Genomic DNA, 21,372 nt, shown 5'->3' with positions numbered 1-21,372 from the left:
TAAGTTTGAGCCCTGGAGTATATGTGACTGATATGAAAAAGAACACTAAACGTTTGTTTCCTTTGTGCTGACTGGAGGCTACTTCCATGGAAAAACAAACTGTTATTAGGGCAGGGATCCCTATGAAATTAGGGGTGTAGAATACTCTGCACTACTGTATATCAGAGTTGAAAAATGGAAGGATAATATAATGTGGGCCTGTTGCTACCAGAAGCATGAAACTCAATGGAGCTGAAGTGCCAAACACACGATGCAGCAGAATATCAGGGTCCACATGCAAAATTTCCCCCCGAAGTCACTAAGGGTGAAAGGGAGGAAGTGGCAGGACCAGTAGTTTGCTTGTAAGCAGGGGGAGATGAGATGGAGGGTAGCGCCTTTCCACCACCCCTGCTGGAAGGCTACTTGCTTCCCCCTTCCCTTCCCTCCCCTTCCCCTTCCCTCTCCCCTTTTCCTTTTCTGTTGTCATTTTTTAGATTGTAAGCCTCAGAGCAGAGACTGTCTTGTTTTATTTATTGTTTTGTAAGCCACTCAGGGAGACTTGTTGGCGAGATCAGAACATGCTTGAAAAAGTCCCAAAATGCCCCCCTTCCATTTCTTGCCTCCCACAATTCCTTTACCAAAATTCTACTGCTGCCCCTTATCACCTGCTCCCTTTGCTGGTGCAAGCACCCACCCCAAAGCCCCCAGTTCCCTTTCATCCAAGTCCCCTTTCGACTTGCCCCTCCAAAGTTTGGCAAACTCAAAATTCCACTCTTCCCTGCTCCAAAAGTCAGCACACTGCTCCCTAAGGTCACCTTGACATCTGTGCTGCAGATCTAAAGGGATTGGTAGGAGAGGCTGAAGCATGCTGGATCAGTCTCTTTGTCCTATCATCAGCTTCCTAGCTCTGAAGAGGCTTTAACAATTTTTGTGTGGCGTGGAATGGGCAATATATATTGTAGATTGCAAAGGGTCTGAGGATTGACAGTCTTGCATTAAGGCTTTCTTGGCCTTCATTAGACACTGAGACTAATTTGGAGGTAACACATCTGTTGAAATGCCTGCGGTATTTGAATGCGGCTCACCAATTTAGCAAGTGTTAAAAGCTGATAGAATGCCTCAAGCAGTCTTGATAGAGTCAGCTCCCCTGACTCTTATAACAACGTGAAAATATTTCTGGCCTCTTGAAATCCCAGATGAACTTAAAATATCAGACTTCAAGCTCTCTTTGACAGCCTACCAACAGGTAAACATACGGTAGCTGCACTCACGGGGCATGAGCTGGGCCTTTATGATTGACACCGTGCGTGTTTGAGACCCCACCTTTCATTTAGGCTCTCAAGAAAAAGTGGTAAGAATTCAGCCTTCACAAGATTTCTCAGGAGGATAAACATTTTTAGGACAGAGGAACGCCCCCGCAACACTTTAAAGCAAATGTAAGCCAGTGAAGACCTCTCAGAACAACAACAACAAAATCTCTGATCTGTGTGCAGCAAAACACTGGATGAATGCTGGGTGGTTTGTGAATTATCCAATGGAACTGTCCAACCGTGGAGGTCCCTTGCGAGGCAAAAGAAGGGCAGTTTCAAGAGATGGCATCAGTATCAACCTGTCAGTCTGGAGGATAAGGCCAGTTGTAGGCATCCTCAGGGTTGTCTGGCTATACCCAGAGGGGGCACAACTTGCTCCCCCCTACCGCAAGAGGAAAGTCATCTCAGCCTGTCAACTGTCTCCAAACAGGGTGGAGCTCAGAGACAACCCTGAGTTGCAGACAAGCTCAGTGAATTTCCCCACAGGTGGATGCTGAGTCTTCCTGGAGACCCTGAGATAGCAGAGAAGCCAGAGGCCTCAGAGATACCTGGAGGATGCACCACCACCACCTATAGGAGAAGCCCAGGACATGCCCACTCCCCAGGCTTTGAGTCTGTACCAAGGGAATGCTTCCTTACCTGCCAACACATAAACCCAGAAAAGGACTTACGTATAGGATGCCTCCGGTCCATTTTCACTGTTTCTCGCTCCCTGTGTAACCTTGTGCTTCAGGAACTGTGATATATATATGCATGTGGACAAAAGTCAGTGTGGTGTAGTGGCCAGAGTGTCGGACTGGGAACTAGGAGATCCGGGTTCTAGACCCCACTTGGCCATGGAAGCTCATTGGGTGACTTTGGGCCAGTCACAGCCTCTCAGCCCAACTTACCTCACAGGGTTGTTGTGAGGATAAAATGGAGAGGAGGAGGATTATGTACACTGCCTTGGGTCCCTTAAAGAGGAAAACAGGCAGGATATAAATGAAATAAATACCATTCTTGCATTCTGGCCACACACAAGGCAAGAACGGGCTTGCCCCACTCCATGTATTTGGACACTCACTGCTCTGACTGACTTGAATCACTAGGTCTGCCACTCCACAACCCCAAAAAGGCCTTGCATATCATACTTTATACTAGTTGTTACTGTTGCCCACCAAAATATCTTATGCGTGCATCTGTGTTTCCTGGGAATGATGTACACTGCTTCCCTGTCTATATCTTAGCTTGTCACTTCAAACATTCTCTAATAAAAAGATTATTCCCAGTGCAGGTTGGTGGCTTCTATTTCAGTGGGGCTCTGAATTCGCTCTGGTTTTCAGTCAGAACGAGTCAGACCTCTAAAGGAGCTATCCAAGGTGCTGAACCCTATCCTCCAAATGGGTTCAGCATAGGATAGCTCCTTTAGAGTTCTGCTGGTTCTGCCTGAAACCTGGAGCGAATTCATAGCCCCACTGAACTAGGAACCACCAGCCTCCACCGAGTATTGCATTGGATAAGAGGCAATATACTTGTTACTGACAGGCAGGGATGTACAAGATTACTGTTTCCCGGCCGAATCTGTGCAGGAGGACTTTTTTTCAAGAAATATCCACAATTTCCCCCAAATTTGCAATCACATTTAAACAAGTCATATATTTTTTAAAAATGCACACCTTGAAATGCACTTAAAAAAAACAAAACATTTTCATGCTTTAGTTGATGGGGGGAAAGTGCACACTTTTGAAAAATATGCAGAGGCATTTGCACTTAAAACAAACTTCGAAGTGTATTGAGGAGAATTTTGGCGAGCTTGAAAAGGGCTGGTTCTCTCATCCCTACTAAGAGTGTGATATTGTTATGATCAAGGGTACACCGGCTTGATCATTGTGAAAGAATGGTCTGGATATTAACAAAATAATGTTAATGTTTAATAACCATACATGTTTTCTGAATGGGGAATTCACCTACAGAGGTCAGGGTCTCAGACCAGTGCTTTACAGGGGGAGGGAGAAACTTCAGTTTGGCAATAATTAAACATAGAGGAGAAGAGAACCAAGAGTTTAGTTGGAGTTAGTTGAAATTGGGGTGCAAATGTTGAAACTTCAAAAAACTTCAAAGCTTCACCTTTGGGCAGCTCGGGAAGGGAGAGGGATGAGGCAAAGGGGAGGATAATGAACACTCCGGCTAATGCATATGTGCCACACTGTGCGTGCAGTGTAACATGTGACACAGTGCATGTATGGATGTGTAATAATGCTTACTCCTGTGAGGTCTTAAGGTGCTGGGCCAATGAAAGGACAGGCACAGAATGTTGGGAAAGGGGCTGAAGAAAAGTCAGTTATTTCCCTGTTTCCCTGTTTTGCTGTTTCCCTTGTGATTGTCTATCTGTTTTCATCTCCTGTTTCTCTCTCTCTTCTCCCTCTGGTGTCCTTTCAAGCTCTTGCTCCTCAGCTTCTCTTCCTCCTCTATCACCAGCTGACTTTTCTTCAGCTCCTTTCCCAACATTCTGTGCCTGTCCGCTCATTGGCCCAGCACCTTAAGACCTCACAGGAGTAAGCATTATTACACATGCATACACACACTGGGTCACATGTTACACTGCACGCACAGTGTGGCACATATGCATTAGCCGGAATGTTCATTATCCTCCCCTTTGCCTCATCCCTCTCCCTTCCCGAGCTGCCCAAAGGTGGAGCTTTGAACTTTTTTGAAGTTTCAACATTTTCTGCATGTCTCGACTTAATTTAAAACAAAAATGAGCAAAATTGGTCTGGTAGATCTCTAGTAATAAGCCTTACACTACCGTATCCTTATGTAAGATAATATGTATTAAAATATTTCTCTCTCTCTCTGTCTCTCTCTCTCGATATAGATATAGATATAATGTTACATATTATAACATTATGTTAAAATATAGTACATATGAAAATGCCCCAAGTCTCCAATGTGCAAGAGAAAACTAAACCCCACAGTGCAGCATTTTCCAAACTGTGCTGTGTGATCCAAAAGCAGTTAATCATGGCACTCAATAGGAGCCAGTTTTTGCTACGCTAATTTTTATTTTTTAAGATTGGCTTTCTTACAGCTACTAAACTGCTACCGTATCTAACAATTCAGTCTAAGAAAACAAAGGGTTCTGCTTTGCAAAATATCAGGGGTCAAGCCACTGGGTGATGAAGACTTAGCATCCTACCCTTCCACCACTCTGCCAGGACAGATATATCCAAGGGAAAAGTGTATGGAAACATGGCCTGAGGATGGGGTCAGTCCTTGAATAATGAATGAGTGGGCTTCTTTTTTTTGTTTGTTTTCTTCACTTCCCCCCATTGTTTAGTGCAACCCCTGGGGAAATTAGCCCTGCTTTTCCAAACCCTCAGTCACTTTGTTGCATGTCCAAGCAGCGGTTGTGCTGGCTTTTGCCCACATGCATGCATGATCCTTCTTTGCTCTGTCTGATAGGCATGGCAGTCTTTTGCCCCTGTCAAGGACACTGCAAGCATGGTTATTTGTGATCTCTGTTTGCGTCTTTGTCATCTGTCATTAATTTCGTAATTTGATTTCTTAATTCACATTGTTTTCTTACAGTGTGTGCTACTTGCTTAGTTCACAAAAGTGTGCTTGCATCAGGGCAGTGGGGTGAGGAGGCACCAGGAAGCCTAGAGGGAGGAAATGTTCCCTCACAGGTTTCCGTCCTCCAAGAGATTCTATAGCAAACCTTAATTCTACCATACCCCGACAAAAACATTTCCAAGAAGGACTGTGGCATAGAGCCACCAGTTAGGAATTCATTCCAATATTGGACACTGTGGAATCTGGCCCCAACAAATCCCAAGAGTGTTTCTAGCTCCTTCCAGAAAGTAGTTGCCCCTCTTTAGATGTTTATTTACACTAGCCTCTCCCAACCTTGCAGCCTCCAGATGTGTTGGACTACAACTCATAGGAACATAGGAAGCTGCATAAAAGCAGTTAGGCCATTGGTCCATCTAGCCCAGGTGGAAGACTGATGCCCAGATATCCAAATTGGTGTCCTAATGTTTTCTGGATTGGGGCTTAACCCAGAACTAAATATAAAAGAAAATAACCCCTAAATGCTGAACATGGCCCTAGGTGCTTACCCAGTGGGTACATACCAGTGTGTAGCCAAGTGCTACTAGATTCATAAATGCTAGAATGGGGTAGGCAACCTGTTTGGGTCATGGGCACATTTGGCAATCTGAGAAACAGTCCTGGGCACCACCACAAAATGGCTGCCAGGGGAGGCATGGCAAAGGACCTGCCCCAAAGCCTGAGTACAAGGCAGAGGTGGGGTCTGAACCCCAACACACTGAACAACTCCTTTGAGCTCACAGTTTTCAACACCAACAGAAACCTATTTCACAGCAATCCCAGCTGCTGGTAAGAAAAAGTGTTAATTTTTTTTTTTTTAATGGGAGGGGTAGGTAGGATGTCAGAGAAATCTGCAGTAGTTTCAAATGAGTTCAGATTTCTATTTATCTGACCTGTGGATTTCACAGTGGGCTGGCTTTTTCTGAGTAGCATGGATTCCACAGACTTGCAAGCTAGTTTAAAAAAAAAAAAACTGGGGGGGGCATTTGCCCAAGTGTGCATTATGTGCACACTTGGGCAAATGCACATTAGTGCTAATATGCGATTGCGAACAAACACAATTCTTGTTCAAAAACTCTGATTCATCAATGAGCAGATGATGGAAGTTGCCTCACAATCTGCAAACACAGATGGATCAGATTTAATAAAACCCATTCATCCCTGGGGGTAGGGCACCTTGGCGGGTGCCCAGAAATGTGTCCTGGGGCTCACTGGTACCCATGGGCACCATGTTGCCTACCCCTGCCCTAGAACATATGTGAGTAAGGGCTGATGTGTAATTTGGCCCTAAATGATTTCGGCCTCTGGTCTCCATGAGATGAGTAACTTCTTCTTGCTCCATTTGGCTAGTAGTCTGTTTCCCAAACTTGAATGGGTATATCTGAGATTCGATGTCAGGATTGATTCTGAGTGTATGGAGACAGTTAGCAGTTCAGATTCAGAAGGGGAACAGCCAGAACCAGGGGAGGCATCTTTCTGAGCGAGTTCAGATATGGATAGGAGTGCTTCTCAGGATGCTAACACCCAGATGGCTGGGCCTGAAGCCTCCCCCCCCCCCGTGAGAACCCAGGAGGAGGGGGAGGAGGAGAGTGCAGGGTGAGACCTGAGGGATGCTAGACTGCAGAGCAGAGTGAAGTGGGAAAAGTTAGAGGCGGAGCTCAGACGGTTGACCTGGATGGCGATGTGTGAGGTTGACATAGGGGAGCATAACTGGAAGGGAGGGGCATCCCTCCCTGAGTTATTCTAGCCAGCAAGTTCTTCTTTCAAACTGCTGGCAACATCATAGATAGCTCCCATTTGGATCCCCTGTTGTCATTCATAAATGAAGCTTCTGTATTCCTTTGTAGCCTGAGAGTCTTCAAAGATTTGCATCTGTAATGAACTTGTTGATAGTGAATAAAAGGCATGAGACTGAAGCCTCTCTTCTTGTGTGTGTGCATGAGGAAGGAGGGGGCCAAGGGAACGTGACATTCACCAGATCAAGAGAGAATACAATGGCTTCAAGGACAGACCCCGCTCAGTGACAGATGTGCAAATCTATACCAAGTGTTTAGGAATTCAAGAATTAATGTATGGGTAGTGGTCCCTGAAACCTCTCTCAAGCCAGACAATTAAGGAATATATATTTATTGCTCAAACCGTCAAAGAGAATAACAACCCTTAGCTAAAATGAGGCAGATTACAAACATCCCTAAATACACACAAGTTATAATCAGTAACAGTATAATGAAAATAATAGGATGCATAGTTTCAGCATTGTAAAACCTCAATCTAACAGTCAATATCAAAGGTTCATAGTTACCTAAATGGAAAGCATGATGGGCAAAGCCAGCCTAAGCACACACGGCAGCTTTCTCATTCTCCCAGGATCTCTCTCCCAAACAAATTGAATCCTGGTCTTTTATAACCCCCATGAAGTCGATGACCTCATCCTGAGTTTCAGGCCTGGTCTTACCACTATTCCCATTGTTTTCAATGTAACCTGGCCTGCCAACAACATCAGTAACACCAAGGCAAAGGTATCCCTGCTAAACTAAGCTGCGTATTGCTTCCAGTAATTGACCGACCCACTTGTGGCAGCCTTCCTTCCGTTCCAAGAATACATCCCATTACTCATAGTTATCTCATAATACATACGCATGGAACTCGTCATGTCTACAAAATACAATAAACCCTTATCAATTCCACAGAGTACAAAGCATATTCCACTACATCTAGACCACATAAAAGAACTGATGCTAGGAAGTTTTTCTCCTCCTCTCATAATACTAGAGCCTGGGGTCATCTCATAAAGCTGAATGGTGGGAGATTCAGGACAGACAAAAGGACGAACATCTTCACAGAGTGCAGAGTCAAACTATGGAATATGCTACCACAAGATGTAGTCATGGCCACCAACCTGGATGGCTTTAAAAAGCCATTAGACAAATTAATGGAGGAGAAGGCTGTTAATGGCTACTAGTCATGATGGCTATATAGGCTCCAGTATTAGAGGCAGTATGTCTCTGTACACCCGTTGCTGGGCAACAGGAGCAGGAAGGTGCTATTGCCCTCATGTCCCACTTGTGGGCTTCCCGTGGTTGGTCACTGTGTGAACGGAATTCTTGATAGGCCTTTGGTCTGATCTAGCTGCTAGCTTAGCTCTTCTTACGTTCTTATGGACAAGGAGAAGGAGAGGGGCCTAAGGGCATCTGTCACTTGTGCATCATTAATAATAGGTTTTCATACCAGACTGCCATTTCTGACTATAAATGGAAATTTGTTTGTTTATTTATTTAAAACATTTCTTGGCTGCATTTCAGGGCAGAAGCCCTCCCAAGGTGGCTCACAATAATAAAACACATAATAAAAACTGATACAGTCTTTAAAAGCAATAAAAACAATAAAAACAGCAAAAACACAATAAAAACAGCGGTACGAACAATGATAAAAACAGCAATAAAAACAGCAACAGCAGCAAACATATCAGGAGAAGGCTGAAGTAAAATAGTATGTTTTCAGGGCCTTCTTAAAAGCCTGCTGTGATGAGGCCTGGTGGACCTGCAATGGCAACCTATTCCAGAGGTGTGGGGCCACTGCGGAAAAGGCCCTGTCTTTTGATGGCACCCCACCTCATTGCTCTCACAGGTGGACAAATGAGAAGGGCCTCTCTTGCTGATCTTGAAGTGCGGCAGGCTGAAACCAGATGGCAAGAAACATAAGGAACTTAAACACAAGGTGCAAAAAAGAAGCTAAAGAACACAGGTTAGTCCTTTAATTGTTCAAATCAGACAAGTGGTGGTGAAACAGGAAAGTCCCTTAGTTACAACTGTATACTGGACCCAGAAAATGTACACCAGTCTTGTACACTAAATGTACACTAATAGTCCTGAAGGGGCACAGACCTGTGGGGTTTGTTCTAAAGAGGTAGGCCACAGGGGCCAGTCTTGTCTCTCTGGGGTTTCTCATGGTACCTCTTCTGCTTGGACTGGCAAAGTGATTCAGGATGAAATGTCAGCCAGTTGTGCTCACAGGCTTGTGATAAAGAGGGAATGGGCTCTAGGCAGGGAGAACTCCTACCTATGCTTGGTTACAGTGGGCTAGTTCTATGAGTGGAGGTGATTTTGTGTGATGGTAAACACCATGCCCAGTCTGTGTGTGTTTGTGTGTGCGTGCGCGCACACGCATGCGCACACACACAGCGATACTGTTACATATTGCTGTCATTGGGCTTAATGGAGAGCTGTTGAAGCTCAATGTAGGTAGAGTCTGTATGCATATTTGGACATCGTTGGTGTATGCTGGCAAAATGTACTAAACACATTTATGAATCCAAGGTTTGTAAATAGGTCAAGGATTTTGCGCATGTGCATACATCCGTACCTTGTTTGGAAGCTATAAGACACTGCCTGAAGCTACTTTTAATTAGGTTTTTTTTTTTGCTTCATGTCCTATTCGGAGAAGTTTCACATGTACATTTCCTTAACAAATTGTGATATGGTAATATAGAGAAGGCGTCATTAAACCTGAAGGAGGCATCAAACCTAGAAAATGCAGTTGCACTTGAATATTGGACCATTACAGAAAATCTAAGAGTAAGTACAAAAAAACCCCCAGGGGATGTAACGTGTAGAAGGGGGACATGGCTGAGTGAATGGTTCTTAAGAAATAAGAGAGCCACTGCAAAGCAGCAGAACATTGCTATTGGGAGGGGGGGGGGTAAACAGTTCTCTGTTTTCGTTTTAAAAGTCTGTGTGGTCTGAAAGTGCTCTGGAGATGGGGGAGGAGGAAGTGTCATTTTGAGCTCATGTGCACTAGCCAATAGGTGCTACAAAAGCCATAAAATATTTGGCCTTTGTTCTCTTTGTGGGACGAAGAATAGGGCTTTTCTCAGGTCCATCATGAAGCATGGATCATGGAATCCCTGTGGGCAAGTATATATGAAATGCGTTGCAGGTAGTGATGGGTCTACCACACTGACCTACAGCTCTGAAAATATACCCAGGGTTAAAGTGTGTTTGACTTTCAAGAAATATCTGAAATGGCTTCAAAAAATAACAATTGCAGCCAGTCATATGGCTTAACCAATGGTGCTTAAGCACATTGTGCTAAAGATTGCAAAAAAAACCCATTCCAGCCAAATCTGACTTTATAGATCTGAAACCCAGATGCATTAAGACCTTGCACAATGAAAGCATACAGGCTTTTTACACTTGGTGTAAACTGTGAAGGATAGAACATGAGCCTTTGCCATGTATTTGGGCAGATCTCATGTTCAGGTTTACAGCAAACCAGGCTTCAAATGTAGTTTTGAATCACCATAGGGTTGTATCCAATGTTAGTCCTACTTAGAGTAGACACATTGTAATGCATGGGTCTTGGGTTAGGCTAGCACTGGATACATACAGCACCACAGAACCTACATAGCACTATGAAATTGCCACATTACGGACAATTTTCCAAGTATTTTCTCCAACTGCAGAAGTAAGGGTAGAATGCAGAGCTAGAGATAAAATGGGTCAGAGCTGTAACTTAGCATTCTTTTCTCATTTTCCTGTTCTTTCCCACAATTCCTCAGTTGCTTTGGAAAGGGAGGAACATGAGAAGCAAGGGGAATAGCAACTGAATGGGCCAAATCCCTGGATGAAGCCAAGTTTTGTCTTGGAGGGTAGCAATTGTTGACCTATAAATGAAGCTATCTCCCCCCAGCCCTTGCCTTAACTCAACTGAAGTGATTTTTTTTTTTAAATTCAATATAGTGGAATACATATTATGTAAGGTTTGAGTTGGGTTTAATATGAACACAAGTTAATGACAAGATGCTTCCCTCCATTGTAATGTAACAAAGCATTTGACTTGGAGCTGATAACTCAAAATCTCAAATTTCCAATGAAGAAAACTAGGTGATTTAATTACAATTTAAAAACCAACACCTCTATAATAAGCCTGATAACTTTAGATAAATGGATGCTTTTGCCCTTATTCTTCGGTGGAAGAGGAAGGTTGGGAAAACATCCCATTATTAACAGACACATGGAAGTAGTGTAAAATTTAAAACTGAAAGAGGTAAAGAAAGAATTCAACACAGCATGAACTGAATTCTACCCGACTAATCTAAGATCTGAATGCAAGTGAAATCCAGAGCAAGGATATGTATTTTTTTATAGGATTTGCTGATTAATGGCCCCCCTTCTTAATAGCTGAAGCATAATGCTTGCTCAGTAAAGAGTGCTGCTTCTGGCTAGGATATTTTAATGCTCACTTCAGAAACTCATTGGGTAGATGGAAATAACATCAATTCATGTGCCACACTATAAAGCTAAAGCTGCACATCTCAACATGGTGACTGGAATGGCATTTTATTATGTCTTGCCTATTAACTCCATCTGTACTTGCTGACCACAGCTAAGTTTTCTTAATATTGATTGCAGTTAGAATGTTTAAATAGAAGGCTACTGGGACCCCACTGCTACTTCACAGAGTGTTCACTGATGTTTCCAAGATGAAAGAAATAATCTAGAACATGGGAAGCCCTTTCCTGATAAGTTATATGAAGTTGTCTTAAAGGTGATGATGCCAGAAAATATGACATTCTTAAGACTGCTGTACTGTGTTTGTGCATCTGGTGTTTTTTTCTGTGTGTTCTTAGTTGTGTGTTTTTTAAACATCCTTTACTCCAAATAAAGTTTTGTTGGACTTTACATTGCCTTTTGTATGAAGTTTGAGTATAACACTCTTCTGTATTAGTGCTGTCAAATTCCCAGGATATTCTGCCACTCTGAATAGGCTTCTAAATGTGATTCTAAGTAACAAAGCATACACATACACAGGTACCAGTACATTGTAGCTGGTATGCTATGCAGATGAATTGCAGTCAAATCCCACCATGCCTTTAAAAGAGCAGTTATGTATGCATATACTTTGTATGTATATACTTTGCCTCCTCCCTGGAAAAGCGGTGAATAGCAAGGGGGTAATAATACTGGAGCAATGGAATGAAATGACTGTAACTACTTTTTTAATGTTTATCAATGAGGTGCCCATACTGAAGTATGCAAAGTAACCTATGGTGCTTATACCACTGTCCATTGGTTACTCTGTAATACTAATGGTCGTGCTGGTGGCCAAAAGTTGACTTAAAACAAATGTCCAGGGCAACTTGCAAGCCAAAGCAAAATTAGCCTATCAGAGGGATTGTCAGATGACATTGCATGTAGTGCCGGAAGTCATCAGGAAGCATACCCAGCTTGTTGTCAATAATCTTAACCTTTCATTGCTGTTAGGGTTATTCTACACTGTGTTTTGTCACTAATCTTATAAGCAACATAAAGGATGACTTCAAACTGAATGTATGCCTGGTTTTATCCCAAGAAGACATCTTGAGGATAGCAAGGTCTTTCAAAAATATTTTAGCTTGGACATGGGGAGGGTAGGAAAGGCCACGTGACCACAAAAACGGTAACACTAAGTTGCTGTCACTTTGGCTTGTATCTGCACTACTTTTTAAAACATCACTATTTTCCGACCCAGAACGCTCAGTTCTAAAATTATACACATCTACATTTTTTGCAAAACCGTAAGATGAGTTTGCAATGCATTCATGTTAAGTAGACATTATTGTTGCTGTTATTGATTATATAAAAGAAGTAATGGGAGTACCTCGAATGCACCTTTCCCCCTCCTTACATGGATATAAAATGGATTGTGGTATGTTGCTGAGGTCAGGCAACCATTTCCCCCCTTAATGAGCTTGAAGAGAATGAACGAGACTGTGCCTAGAATGGAAGGCATGGATTTTCATTTTGGTTATAGCATATGTATAGCATACTTTGCAAACAATCTGCAGCATTGATCTGTGTTTGGCAATAACTGGTATTGCATGATGTATCATTTGAAGGCAGTGAGAGGAGTTGTAATATACCCTGATGAAGTTTTGCTGATGTGCTGTCTTGACTGTTTTTTTAAGAGGGCACAGAAGCTCTACAGGAGAAAAGGGGGAAGGTGTTTATTTTCAGTGCACTCATCTGTGGAGTGCCATCCTTAGCACAGACACATGGCATCACTGTAGAATTGAGAGTAGAAAAATTCAACCTCAAGGAACCACTCCTGGATACAAATTGGGGGTCTGGGGGTATTTTTTAAAAATGCTTTTGTTTGTTTAATAGCTCATAATAATGACCATAGTCATTATGGCAACTGAAATAAACCCAGGGCAAACAATTTCTCATGTGGGAGAAAGGGATCTGTGCCTTTGGCATTCATAGCTAGTAGTACATAGGGCCATTTCATTGTTCATAACAGCCTTCCCCAACCTGGCCATGCCCTTTCCCCCCAATTGTTTGGTTTCCCCACTTTTGTGCACCCCCCATTCTTAAAAGTTGAAATGCCTCTCCTAAGGCTGTATGATTGGCTGGGGATTTCTGGGAATTATAGGACTTTTTCTGTCTAAACACACATAGGACTGTGCCCTTACTGTGGCATCAGCTTTTTGTGGACTTCCTGTACTTGGGATATATGGACTGACAGTGATTCATTTATTCATTGCATTTCTGTACTGCCCAACAGACAAAGCTCTCTGGGTGGTCCACAAAAATTACAAAATCCATAGAAACATAATATCTAATCTTTAATATACATATATAAATATATGTTATGTTATAAATGTTTATTTATAAATGTTTATAAAGTATGTTATAAATGTTTAAAATGGCTAAAAAGCAGTTACAATAAAATACCAAGACGCAATAAAACACAGACATTAAAAGCCTCATCATATGCCATCAAATGTCTGGGAGTAGAGGAACATCTTAACCTGGCACCAAAAAGACGATAATGTTGGCACCAGGCAGACCTCAGCAGGGAGAGCATTCCACAATCAGGGGGCCACCACCAAAAAGGCCCTCTCCTTGACAGTGCTATAGTATACACATACACTGGGATGTAAGTCCCATGGAATTCAATAGGATTTATTCCCAGGTAAATGTTTTGTGTGTGTGTGTTTTATTGTGAATTTTTTACAAAACAAAACACACTGAAAACATTACAAAACCTAAAAAGAAAAAAGTGAAATAAAAAAATACCAACAACATATTCAAAATCCTCAGTTTCTAACATTACAATATTCGAGAAAAAAACGGAAGAAAAAAAGAAAAACGTTTACACATAAACTAAAGTAAAAGCAGACCAAATATCCGCATATAAGTCCATTTGCAAGTTACGCCTATATACCACTCCTTCAAATGTTGCTAGTGTTGTTAAATCTTCAGTACATTGCGTTATAGGCGGTGAGCTTTTATCTTTCCAATATCATAGTATCAGTCTTTTAGCAAACCAAAGGGTGCAAAAAATCCATTTATGCTATGTGTTATATTCCAAGAAGCAGGTAAGTAATTTAAGAGAACATTTGCATAGGGATGTCAGAGAATTCCGCGACGGATCTCGGTGAGGCCAAATGCCAGTGCATTTGGCCCCCCGAAATCCATCGCGGAATGAAGCCCCCGCCCCCCAACCCACGAAAGGCGTGCGGGACGAAGTCCTTCATAGCCGTGATAGGCTACATAAATACTTACGTAGCCTATCACGGCTAATGCAGGGATACCATTTGCGTCCCTGCAGAGGCTGTGATAAGCTATGTAAGTATTTACGTAGCCTATCATGGCAGGGTGAAAAAAACCCAGCGTACTCAAATGGCGGCGGCTACCGCCATTTACGTACTCTGGGTTTTTTCCCCCCTGCCATGATAGGCTACATAAATATTTACATAGCCTATCACGGCTAAATACAGGGACGCAAATGGCAGCGGCTATGACAGCCGCCATTTCTGTCCCTGCAGGGCTGCCCAGAGGCCGGATGTCTGGCTACGGGCGGGGCTTGGCCATGGAGCGGAGCTGGCCGAGCAGGATTCTGGGGGGAGGACTGGATCGCATCCCTCCCCATCGAGGATTCCGGGGGGAGGACCGGATCGCCTCCCTCCCCGTCGAGGATTCCGGGGGAGGGATGGAGTGCCTCCCCCCCCCAGCAGAAACAGAACAGAATGGAAGGTAAGTGTTCCGTCCATCCCTACATTTGCATCAGTAAATATTAAAGAATTTTCCAATACAAAATTTATCTGTACAATCACTTCCTCCCAAAAGCAGGTGGCCATTATGCATTTCCAAAACATATGAATTTGTTTATATGTTTATATAATAAACATATAAACATTGGGCTTTTCCAAAACATAGCAGAATTTGACAAGCCTTTACTAAAAACACATTGTGGCGTCCAATATACCCGAAACAAAAGCTTTTGCTGAATAAGACGTAACCAAAGAGCCACTGAAATGTCCGACACAGACCCCAATACAGCAGTCCATTGATTAAGCAAAATAGGATGTTCCAATTCCCTGTTCCATTCCTGCTGTAAACCACTCATGTCTAGGGATGTTGGAGAATTCCGCCACAGACTCCAGTGAGGCTGGATTCCCCCCAGAATCCATGGCGGAATGGCCTTCCCCCTCACCACCCCCCAAAATCTCCCCCGGAATGGACCTACCTGGTGGCGGATGCGGTGGCGGCGGATGTGGCAGTGGATGTGGCAGCTCTAGCTCGTCTTCCGGCTGCTGCCAGGCTGCTGCGGACGCAAATGGCGGCTGTCGTAGCGGCTGCCATTTGCGTCCCTGCCTTTTGCCGTGATAGGCTACGTAAATACTTACGTAGCCTATGATGGCCTAGTGCAAGGATGCAAATGGCGGCTGCTACGATGGCTGCTATTTGTGGCCGTAGCAGCCTGGCAGCGGCTGGAAGTCCGGCTGCGGCAGGCCCTGGCCGGCAGCTCCGCGGCCTTGCCGTGGAGCGGAGCAGGCTGGGGAGGATTCCGGGGGGAGGGATGAATCACCTCCCCCCCACTGCGGATGCCTCGGACTGGAAGAAGGTAAGGGATTTGTATATTCCTACTCGTGTCATATTTATTCATTGATAATATATGTTTATACGCATGAATTGTAGGTCGATACATCTGATCAGCTTCAATAAGTATTTCCAGTAGCAAAGGAGACTCTGAGTAGGGATGGACGGAACACTTACCTTCCGTTCCATTCTGTTTCTGCGGTGGGGGGGAGGCGCTCCGTCCCTCCCCCCAGAATCCTCGGGGGGGGGGAGGCGATACGGTCCTCCCCCCAGGAATCCTGCCTGGCCAGTTCCTGCAGGGATGCAAATGGTGTCGTAGCCGCCGCCATTTGCATTCCTGTACTTAGCCGTGATAGGCTACGTAAATATTTACATAGCCTATCACGACAGGGGGAAAAAACCCCAGTGTACGCAAATGGTGGAAAAAACCCCACCGCCATTTGCGTACGCTGGGTTTTTTTCCCCCCCTGCCGTGATAGGCTACGTAAATACTTACGTAGCCTATCACGGCCTCCGCAGGGACGCAAATGGCATCCCTGCATTAGCCGTGATAGGCTATGTAAGTATTTACGTAGCCTATCACGGCTATGAAGAGGAGGAAGCGAATGGCGGCCGCAGGACGGCTGCCATTTGCAAAGCAGCACGGACGGGAGCAGGTAAGTGCTCTGTTTCGTGTGCCTTTTGTGGGTTGGGGGTGGCGGGGACTTCATCCCACACGCCTTTTGTGGGTTGGGGGGGCGGGGGCTTTGTTCTGCGACAGATTTTGGGAGGCCGAATGCACTGGCATTCAGCCTCACCGAGATCTGTCGCGGAATTCTCTGACATCCCTAACTCTGAGGCAGTAAAAGCAGCAGGACTGAATCTAGATACCAACAAATGTTTCAGTTGCAAATACTGCCATTCTGCTGAAGCCAGCAGTTCAAATTGGTCTTGTAAAATTGAAAATACCAAAAACTCATCATCAACCCCCACTAATTGATCTAAAGTAAAGATCATCTTATCTGTCCAGGTCCACCATAAAAACATTTTCTTGCCAATTCTTAATTCTGGATTTCCCCATAAAGTCAATTTGGCATGGGAAAATGGAACAAACTGTAATTGATGTGACATTATACGCCAGACTTCCCGAACTGCCAAAATTGTGGGAGGAGCTCTGTCTGCCTTATGCCATCCATTTAAAGAGAGGCTCCAGACAAGAAGATTCCAATACTGACCACAGAAGAAAATCTAATTTGAGTGGGAAAGACCAAAGTTTAGTAGAGGTCAGCAAATAAGCCCAATGGCACATAGCTAGATCCGGAAAACCGAACCCGCCTTCATTAATTGGAAGTTGCATCCTTTTAAAATATATTCTTGATGTAGAGGAACCCCAAAAGAATTTACAAAACGAAGCATTGAGTTTTTGGAAATATTTGCCAGGTATAAGTATAGGGATCCCTCGTATAACATAAATAATTCGAGGTATGGTATTCATCTTAAGTGTATTCACTTTACCCCATAAACTCAACTTTATAGATGCCCATCTATCTATATCTCATGAAATATCATTAATCAACTTGTTTAAATTTAAACTAATCATTTGAGATATATCTCTAAGAACAATTATTCCCAAATAAGTAATTAACTCTGGGCAATGTCAAAATTGCCAGTTGGCTAATACACTACAGTATATCCTATGTCCAATTGGCATTATTTCTGACTTTGACCAATTAATTGAATATCTGGACAATTCACCGAAGGTATTAATCAATTTCATCAAAGCTGGAACCAACGACTGGAATCGCGAGATAAACAACAAAAGATCATCACCTTAAAGACTAATGTTAAATTCTAATCCAAAATGGACGAATCCATGAATACTGTTATTTTGTCTAATAGCACACGCCAGGGGTTCCAAACATAAATTAAATATCAATGGGGAAAGTGGGGAACCTTGTCTAGTGCCCCACCCTAGTAGAAAAAAAGCTGAAAATAAACCATTGGTCAATACTCTCACTGTAGGAGCTGAGTATAAAATTTTAACCCATTTCAGAAATTCTATAGGAAAACCAAAATTAGTTAATGTAGTAAAAATAAATTTCCAATGAATTTTGTCGAAGGCCTTTTCTGCATCCAAGGAAATGATGGCTGCCTGATCAGTTATTTCAGAGTTTAAAGCAACCAGATCTACAACTAATCTAAGATTATCAGCCCCCTGTCTATTTTTAATAAATCCCACCTGGTCTGGTCTAACTAATACAGCCATGGCCTGCTGTATAATCTATCGGCCAAGATTGCTGTTAATATTTTGATATCTACATTAATTAATGATATAGGTCGATAGTTTGCACGATAGGTATGGTCTTTGCCTGGCTTAGGAATCACAGTAATATAAGCATCATTTAATGATGAAGAAAGTAGCCTACTTCAAAAATATGGTTATAGAGGCGATACAACTTTGGTGCTAAAAAGCTAAGAAATGTTTTATACCATTCAGCTGGGAATCCATCTGGTCCGGGTGATTTCCCAGTATTCATTTTCATTATTGCATGCATTCATGATTTCCTATAAACACAGAGGAGCTAAAAGTAGCTGTTGTTGTGAAGAATCTAAATGTTGAGGATGAATCTGAGAAAAAAAAGCGTCCATATCTTGCACTGATATCTTATTGCCAGTACTATACAGATCAACATAAAACTTTAAAAATTGTGAGTTTATGTCTGCAGGAGAAGTATATACTTTACCACTCTCGTCTTTAATAGCTGAAATTTTGATGTTGGTGCTGTTTAAGACGATGTGCAAGGATCTTACTAGGACGTTCACCATTTTCCGAATATTTCTGTCGTAGACATGTCAGAGCAAATTCCGCTTGTTGTAGGGATGGTGGGGAATTTCTCCACGAATCTCAGGGAGGCCAAATGCCAACGCATTCGGCCCCCCGAAATTGGCAGTGAAATTCTCCGCCCCCCCCGGGATGGGACTTACCTCCCTCGAATGTCCCTCTCGGCGGCAGGTCCCAGCGGCGGGTCCCAGCGGCGGTTCGGCGGTGGCGGTGGCCGGTCTTCTGACCGGCTGCCGCCGCTGCCATTACAAAATAAAGTAACCCCCCCAAAAAACACGTGATAGGCTATGTAACGATTTACATAGCCTATCACGGCTAGATTTCCAAAGTCAGCCGTGATAGGCTACGTAAATCGTTACGTAGCCGATCACGGGTGACTTTGGGGGGAAAAAAAAGCACGTATGCAAATGGCGGCGCCCATGGGCGCCGCCATTTGTGTTCCTTATTTGGTCCCGGGTAGTCTACGTAAAGATTTACGTAGACTATGGAGAAAATAAGGGCAACGCTATTTGCGTTGCCCTTATTTTCGCTGTAGTCTACGTAAATCTTTACGTAGACTACCTGGGACCAAATAAGGAACGCAAATGGCGGCGCCCATGGGCGCCGCCATTTGCGTACGTGCTTTTTTTTTTCCCCCCCCAAAGTCACCCATGATAGGCTACGTAACGATTTACGTAGCCTATCACAGCTGACTTTGGAAATCTAGCCGTGATAGGCTACGTAAATCATTACGTAGCCTATCACGGGTGTTTCCCCCCCCCACTTTTGTATTTCCTGGCCGGGGAGACGGGGCACTTCTCCCCGACCTGAATTTCGGCCCGGCGAGGCGGGGCGCCCCCCCCGGCCTGAATTTCGGCCGGGCGAGGCGGGGCGCCTCCCCCCCGGCCTGAACTTCGGGGGGAGAACCGAAGCGCCTCCCCCCCACCGCGAAGCAAGCTGCGGGACCAGGTAAGTGCCTTTCGTACATCCCTAGCTTGTTGTGCAAGGATATTATTCGACTCACAGTATTCTGTAGCTCTTGATAAAGTTGTGCTGTAGGGGAAGTGGCAAACTGAGTTATGAGAGATTTCAGCTTCTTATTTAAGTGTGTCTGTTGAGTTTTTTAAAGCCTTTTTTTAATAGGAAGCATACAAGATAATTCAGCCCCTCATAAAAGCTTTACTAGCCTCCCATTCAATGGCGCACGAACCTGCTGTACCCTCATTACTATTGAAATACTCTGTTAGTTCAGCTAACATATGGGTTTTAAACTTCTCATCCTTAAGAAGTGAAACGTTAAAATGCCAAAGACCGGGGGCCCTAGGAGTATCAGAAAATTGCAATTCCTCAGCAGGGAGAGCATTCCACAATCAGGGGGCCACCACCAAAAAGGCCCTCTCCCTGACAGTGCTATTTGTTGTTTATTCGGTCAGTCGCTTCCGACTCTTTGTGACTTCATGGACCAGCTCACGCCAGAGCTTCCTGTCAGCCGTCACCACCCCCACCTCCCCCAAGGTTGAGTCTAGCATGCACATATACTGGGATGTAAGTCCCATGGAATTCAATAGGATATATTTCCAGGTAAATGTGTATAGGATTGCAGCCATAGGGCCAAACTGAATGTTACACAGAGATCTTTGATTAGGATGGTAAATGTAGCTGCAGGGCCGCCTGAACTGGATCAGGAGCCCCCCATTATGGATTTTTTTAACCCTTTCCTCCTGCCATTTTATTAGGCCTAGGCAAGGGTAGGAAGTGTGTGTTTGGTCCAAAACAGGCAAGGCTTGAGTTCCGGAGTCGCAAACAAGGATAATGTCCTGTCTTGGGTTGCTTCAAGGTGCCCAGAGGTGCTGAAACCAGCAAGGCACATACAAGAAAGGAGGGTCAACACAAGATCCCCATCAGGGCAAGTCTGATCACATCCATTCAGGTCAGGTCAAGTCCCATTGCATCAGGTCAGGTCAAGTGGGGTCAAGCCCTGTGGTGTCAGGTCAGGTCAAGTTAGGTTTGGTGTGCTGAATAGCAAGGCAAGGTTAGACCAAGCAGGGTCTTTCAAGACCTTGGCCAGCTCCAAATTAACTAAGACTCTGTCCAGTTAAGCTGTTGACTCAGCAACAGTCAAAGGCTCTCTGAAGCCTTATAAAAGGCGAGCAGCTCAAGACCTGCAGTTAGCTCTATTCCCTTGGGAAAGCAGTGCGTTTCTTAAAGGGCTGCTGCCTGATTTGTAGCTCCTGAATCCTACAGGGTGAGGGTCGTGAAGGCTGTAATGGGGAAGTGGTATAGAAATGAAATAAATTGGGCGGTATAGAAATGAAATAAATAAATAAAAATAAAAAAAGTGTCCTCTGCATCTGAGGAGTCAGGTAGAGGCACATCCTCTAGCCTGGGATGCCTGGCATAGTAGGAGTTGGGTTAATTGAGAGGCCTCCTCTGCCTTTGAGTCCTCTTTGGAGCCAGAGGATGGGTCAAGGCTGGGGAACATGACAGATAAGAGGCAAGCAGGTGTGTAGTCAAAGTCAAGAAGAGGTCAAGATCGAAGGCAATGGGTGGATCAGTTGACTGGAGGCTTAGGCAGGCTGGTACTGCAGCCTAGGTGGCACCCAGGCCCCTGGACTTGCCATAGAAACAAAGCAGGTTTGGTGCAAGAGGTAAGGCACCAAGCGCATGGCAGCTAGGAGCCCCAGTTTGAGACGCAGACCCTGGCACCTTAGTTTCCCTGATCCAAATTTGTCCCCACCCCTGCCTGGGAATCTGCAATTTGCTCTGCAGATTAAAATGTATAAGTAACCCAAAAGATACAGGGCAGAAAAACATACACCAGAGAAAACGA

The sequence above is a fragment of the Heloderma suspectum genome, chromosome 1 (assembly GCF_057233095.1).
Source record: "Heloderma suspectum isolate Gila_16-S chromosome 1, 16-S_ref, whole genome shotgun sequence".
In the NCBI taxonomy this organism is placed as follows: domain Eukaryota; kingdom Metazoa; phylum Chordata; class Lepidosauria; order Squamata; family Helodermatidae; genus Heloderma; species Heloderma suspectum.
The sequence above is the reverse complement of the archived record's forward strand: the minus strand, read 5'-3'. Positions refer to the sequence as shown.